The 6,891-nt window shown below is 36.5% G+C and overlaps 1 pseudogene; it reads left to right on the plus strand.

Annotated features, from left to right (window-relative positions):
* Positions 1–4,229: 4,229 nt before the first annotated feature.
* Positions 4,230–5,163, plus strand: LOC123938123 (annotated as a pseudogene).
* Positions 5,164–6,891: the final 1,728 nt, after the last annotated feature.

The following is a 6,891-nucleotide window of genomic DNA, read 5'->3' on the forward strand; positions in this document are numbered from 1 at the left end:
CTAGCAACGGCAATCAGACAACAAAGAGAAATAAAAGGTATCCAAATTGGCAAGGAAGAAGTCAAACTCTCTCTCTTCGCAGATGACATGATCCTTTATATGGGAAACCCCAAAGACTCCACCCCCAAACTACTAGAACTCATACAGCAATTCAGTAACGTGGCAGGATACAAAGTCCATGTACAGAAATCAGTGGCTTTCTTATACACTAACAATGAAAATACAGAAAGGCAAATTAGAGAATCGATTCCATTTACTATAGCACCAAGAACCATAAGATACCTGGGCATAAACCTAACCAAAGAGATAAAGGACCTGTACTAGAGGAACTACAGAACATTCATGAAAGAAATTGAAGAAGACACAAAAAGATGGAAGACTGTTCCATGCTCTTGGATTGGAAGAATAAACATTGTTAAAATGTCTATACTGCCTAGAGCAATCTATACTTTTAATGCCATTCCGATCAAAATTCCACCAGTATTTTTCAAAAAGCTGGATCAAATAATCCTAAAATTTGTATGGAATCAGAAGAGACCCCGAATTGCTAAGGAAATGTTGAAAAACAAAAACAAAACTGGCAGCATCACGTTACCCGATTTCAAGCTTTACTACAAAGCTGTGATCACCAAGACAGCGTGGTACTGGCATAAAAACAGACACATAGACCAGTGGAACAGAGTGGAGAGCCCAGATATGGACCCTCAACTCTATGGTGAAATAGTCCTCGACAAAACAGGAAAAAATATTCAATTGAAAAAAGACAGTAACTTCAATAAATGGTGCTGGGAAAACTGGACAGCGATATATAGAAGAATGGAACTTGACCATTCTCTTACATCGTACACAAAGATGAACTCGAAATTGATAATAGACCTCAACGTGAGGCAGGAATCTATCAGAATCCTGGAGGAGAACATAGGCAGTAACCTCTTCGATATCAGCCACAGCAACTTCTTTCAAGATATGTCTCCAAAGGCCAAGGAAACAAAAGCGAAAATGAACTTTTGGGACTTCATCAAGATCAAAAGTTTCTGCACAGCAAAGGAAACAGTCAACAAAACAAGAAGGCAACCCACGGAATGGGAGAAGTTATTTGTAAATGACAGTACAGACAAAAGCTTGATATCCAGGATCTATAAAGAACTTCTCAAACTCAACACACACAAAACAGGTAATCATATCGAAAAAATGGGCAGAAGATATGAACAGACACTTCTCCAATGAAGACATACAAATGGCTATCAGACACATGAAAAAATGTTCATCATCATTAGACATCAGTGAGATTCAAATTAAAACCACATTGAGATACCACCTGACACCAGTTAGAATGGCCAAAATTAGCAAGACAGTTAACAACATGTGTTGGAGAGGATGTGGAGAAAGGGGAACCCTCTTCCACTGTTGGTGGGATTGCAAGTTAGTGCAGCCACTTTGGAGAACAGTGTGGAGACTCCTGAAGAAATTAAGAATAGAGCTTCCCTATGACCCTGAAATTGCACTGCTGGGTATTTACCCCAAAGATACAGATGTAGTGAAAGAAGGGCCATCTGTACCCCAATGTTTATTGCAGCAATGGCTATGGTCGCCAAACTGTGGAAAGAACCAAGATGCCCTTCAACGGATGAATGGATAAGGAAGATGTGGTCCATATACACAATGGAGTATTATGCCTCCATCAGAAAGGATGAATACCCAACTTTTGTAGCAACATGGACGGGACTGGAAGAGATGATGCTGAGCAAAATAAGTCAAGCAGAGAGAGTCAAGTATCATATGGTCTCACTTATTTGTGGAGCATAACAAATAACATGGAGGACATGAGGACATGGAGAGGAGAGGAAGTTGAGGGAAACTGGAAGGGGAGATAAACCATGAGAGACTATGGACTCTGAAAAACAACCAGAGGGTTTTGAAGGGGCGGGGGGGGGGGTGGGAGGTTGAGGAACCAGGTGGTGGGTAATAGGGAGGGCACATACTGCATGGAGCACTGGGTGTGATGCCAAAACAATGAACACTGTTATGCTGTAAATAAACAAATTAAGGAATAAAAAAAATAAAAAATAAATAAAAATAAATAAATAAAATAAAATAAAAATAGAGTTAATATATGATTTAATAATTCCACTAAAGGTATTTACCAAAACAAAATGAAAGCAATAATGTTTTAATTATATGCAATTATATATATATTTATTATTATATATTTATATAATATAATATTAATTAATATAATATAAATGCATGTTATATTATTTATTTATATTATTATATTATTTATATTATGATATAATATATTAATATTAATTATTTTATATAATTATATATCATATATTATAAATATTATATAATTATATAATATAATATTAATATATGAAATATATACATATTATATTGATTTTTATTTTATATATAATATGCACTCCTATGTTTATTTCAGCCTTATTTATAATAGCCAAGATATAGAAGCAACCCAAGTATTCTTGGATAGATGAATTGGATAGGAAGATACTATATCATGGAGAAGAATGAAATGTCACCATTGGCAATAGTATTGAAGGGATCTAGAGGGTACAATGCTATATGCAATACATCTGTCAGAGAAAGACAAATATATGATTTCACTCATGTGTGGGATTTAAGAAACAAAGCAAAGAAACAAGGAAAAATAGACAAACAAAAAGCAAAAAACACTGACTCTTAAATATAGAGAACAATGTGGTGGTTACCAAGGAGGATGGGAGCAGGGATGAGTGAAATAAGTGAAAGGGATTAAGAGTACGCTTACCTTGATGGGCACTGGAGTAATGTATAGAATTGTTAAGCCACTATATTGTACACCTTAAACTAGAAGAACACTAATTATACTGGAGGTGTTTTTTTTAATATTTTATTTATTTATTTGACAGAGAGATCACAAGTAGGCAGAGAGGCAGGCAGAGAGAGGAGGAAGCAGGCTCCCTGATGAGCGGAGAGCCCAATGTGGGACTGGATCCCAGGACCCTGAGATCATGACTTGAGCCAAAGGCAGAGGCTTTAACCCACTGAGCCACCCAGGCTCCCCTATACTGGAGTTTTTAAAAACAGTCTTTGAAGATCTGTTAAGGCATTTAAATTTTCTTCCAAGCAAAATGGGTAACTTGAATGATTTTTAAGTAGAGGATTGGCATGATCTAATAGGGGTTTATTAAAGCCACTAATTTATGAGTAAAAAATGGATTGGAGAGACAAAAATTTGGAGTTAGCAAACTCTAAATGAGCCTGTTGAAAAAATACAAGACAGAGAGGAAGTGAATGTATTTTAATGCGAAACACTTGAATGAATTTAAAGGATCTTCAGAGGACATAATCTGTAGTAAATGAATTTTGGTTCATGTTGATTGTGAAGTTTCAGTGGTAATCTGGAGGAGTTATCAATACAGAGTTGGTTATGTGGGACAGGGGAAGAACTGGAAGCTTTAGATGTAGGAATTTTATTAGCCTACAGACGGTTACTTATGACCTTACTGAGAGCTAAAGAAACCTATGAATAAAGTAATATTTTTTTCTTAAAGAAACTCAACAATAGACAAACTATGGAAAAAGCCTAGATGTCCATTGACAGAGGAATGGATAAAAATATATGATGTATATACAAGAGATACAATATACAATAGAATATTACTCAACCATCAGAAAGGATGAAAGTTTACCATTTACACTGGATGGAACTAGAGGGTATTATGCTCAGTGAAATAAGTCAGTCAGAGAAAGACAATTATCATATGTTTTCACTCACATGAGGTATATAAGAACCAGTGCAGGGGATCATAGGATAAGGGAAGGAAAACAAAATGGGAAGAAATCATAGAGGGAGACAAATCATGAGAGACTCTGACCTGTGGGAAAGGAACTGAGAATTTCTGGAGGTGATTGGGGAATAGGGTAACTGGGTGATAGGCATTAAGGATGGCAGGTAATGTAATGAACAATGGGTGTTATATGCAACTGATGAATTGTTGAACTCTACATCTGAAACCAATGGTGTACTACAAGTTGGCTAATTGAATTTAAATTAAGAAATGTATTTACTTAAGCAGCATAGATGATATCTAATTTATTCCTTTAACTAGGGGATATAATTCCTACATAATTGTATTAATACAATATTGTGCTCATTTTTCTTTGTCTCATTTTTAATTATTACATATTTTCTTAAACAATCAGAACACAGATTTCCTTGCACAATGGACAATCTCACAGAAGTGACAGAGTTCCTGCTCATGGGGTTTTCTGACATCTGTGAGCTACAGATACTTCATGTTGGAGTGTTTCTGCTGGTTTATCTGACAGCACTGGTGTGGCAACTTCTCATCATGATAATCATTACTTTTGACCAGTATCTTCACAGACCCATGTACTTTTTTCTGAAGAACCTCTCCTTTTTGGATTTGTGCTACATCTCAGTCACTGTGCCTAAGTCAGTCCACAGCTCCTGGACTCACAATAACTCCATCTCTTACTTTGGCTGTGTGGCTCAAGTTTATTTTTTCTTTGCTTTTGCTTCTGTTGAGCTGGCCTTTCTCACTGTCATGTCCTATGACTGCTATGTTGCCATTTGTTACCCCCCCAATAAGAAGCCATTATGACACCAGAAAAATGCCATCACATAGCAGCCATTGCCTGGCTAAGTTGTTTTATTTATGAGCAGTCCACACTGGCAACATATTTAGGGATTCCATTTCAAGATACAACATAATCCACCAGTTCTTCTGTGACATCCCTCACATTTTGGCCCCAGTTTCTCATGAGGTTTTCTTTGTTGAGCTTGTGACCCTAGCTCTGAGTTCCTGCTTTGTTCTGGGATGCTTTGTTCTTATGATCATCTCCTATATCCAGATATTCTCAACAGTGCTCAGAATCCCTTCAGTGGAGAATACAGTAAAAGTCTTTTCCGCCTGCTCCCCACAGCTGATTGTTATCATGCTCTTCCTCATTACAGGACTCTTTGCTGCCTTAGGACCAATTGCCAAAACTTCATCCATTCAAGATTTGATGATTGCTCTGGCATACACAGTTTTGCCTCCTTTCCTGAATCCCATCATATATAGTCTTAGAAACAAGGAGATTAAAGCAGCTGTTTGGAGAATATTTGGGAAGATAATTTCCCTGCGAATGTAGAACACTTAGATTTTGCTAATACAAGATCTTTTAAAAAGACCAGGAGAGCATAAATACCTTAAGAAAAAATATATAGGAAAAACCGTTGAGAGACAGAATATTTCCAGGCCATATTTAGAAATAAATACAAGTGTGTCTTTAAAAAATAAAATATCTCAATATTAAATATTGCAAAATTTTATAACTACAACCTTCTGTGGTGTTCCATTCCTTCATTTATTTATTTTTTATTTAAATTCAATTAGCCAAAGTATACTACATCGTTATTTATATAATGTTCAATGATTCATTAGTTGAATATAACACACAGTGCTCAGCATACCATGTGCCCTCTTTAATTTCCTTCACCCAGTTACCCCATCCCCTCACCTACCACCCACAATCAACCCTCAGTTTCTTTCCTGTAGTTAAGAGTTTCGCATGGATTATCTCCCTCTCTGATGATTTCACATTCAGTTTTCCCTCCCTTTCTCTATTGTCCTCTACACTATTCCTTATGTTCCACATGAATGAACATATGATAATTGTCTTTCTCTGCTTTTTTTGCTTACTATAATCCCCTCCAGTTCCATTGATGTTCATGTAAATGGTAGATATTCATCCTTTCCAATGGCTATTATTCCTTGTGTACATGAACCACATCCATCTTCTTTATCTATTCATCTTCTGAAGAACATTTTGACTCTATCCATAGTTTGGCTATTGTGGACGTTGCTGCTATGAACATTGGGGTGCAGGTGCCCCTTCATTTCACTACATCACTATCTTTGGGGGTAAATACCCCATAGTGTAATTGCTGGATCATAAAGTAGCTCATTTTTAACTTCCTGGGGAAGTTAAATACTGTTTTCCAGAGTGACTGTACCAGCTTGCATTCCTACCAACAGGGTCCCCTTTCTCCACATCCTTGCCAACACTTGTTTCCTGTCTTGTTAATTTTTGCCACTGTAACCAGTGAAAGGTGTATCTCGTTGTGGTTTTCATTTGTATTTCCATGATGGCAAGTGATGTGGAGCATTTTTCATGTGCCTGTTGGCCATTTGTATGTCTTCTTTGGACAAGTGTCTGTTCATGTCTTCTGCCCATTTTTTTGACTACATTATTTGGTTTTTGGATGTTGAGTTTGGTAAGTTCTTTATAGACCTTGGATACCAGCCCTTTATCTGATATATCATTTGCAAATATTTTCTCCCATTTGGTAGTTTGTCTTTTAGTTTTGTTGACTGTTTCCTTTGCTGTGAAGATGCTTTTTATCTTAATGAAGCCCCAATAATTTATTTTTGCTTTGTTTCCCTTTCCTTTATAGACTTGTCTTGGAAAAAGTGGCTGTGTCCATGGTTTATAAGGTTGTAACCTGTGTTCTCCTCTAGAATTTTGATGGATTCCTGTGTCACATTTAGGTCCTTCTTCCATTTTGAGTTTATCTTTCTGTATGTTGTAAGAGAATGGTCCAGTTTCATTTTTCTGCATGTGGCTGTCCAATTTTCCCAATACCATTTATTGAAGAGACTGCCTTTTTTTCCATTGGATATTATTTCCTGATTTGTTGACGACTAGTGGACCATAGAGATAAGGGTCCATTTCTGGGATCTCTGTTTTGTTCCACTGATAAATGTGTCTGTTTTTGTGTGTCAATACCATTCTTTCTTGATGATCACAGATTTGTAATATATAGTTAGAAGTCAAGCATTGTAATGCACCCAGCTTTACTTGTCCTTTGCAACAATC

Source organism: Meles meles, chromosome 3, assembly GCF_922984935.1.
Source record: "Meles meles chromosome 3, mMelMel3.1 paternal haplotype, whole genome shotgun sequence".
Taxonomy (NCBI): domain Eukaryota; kingdom Metazoa; phylum Chordata; class Mammalia; order Carnivora; family Mustelidae; genus Meles; species Meles meles.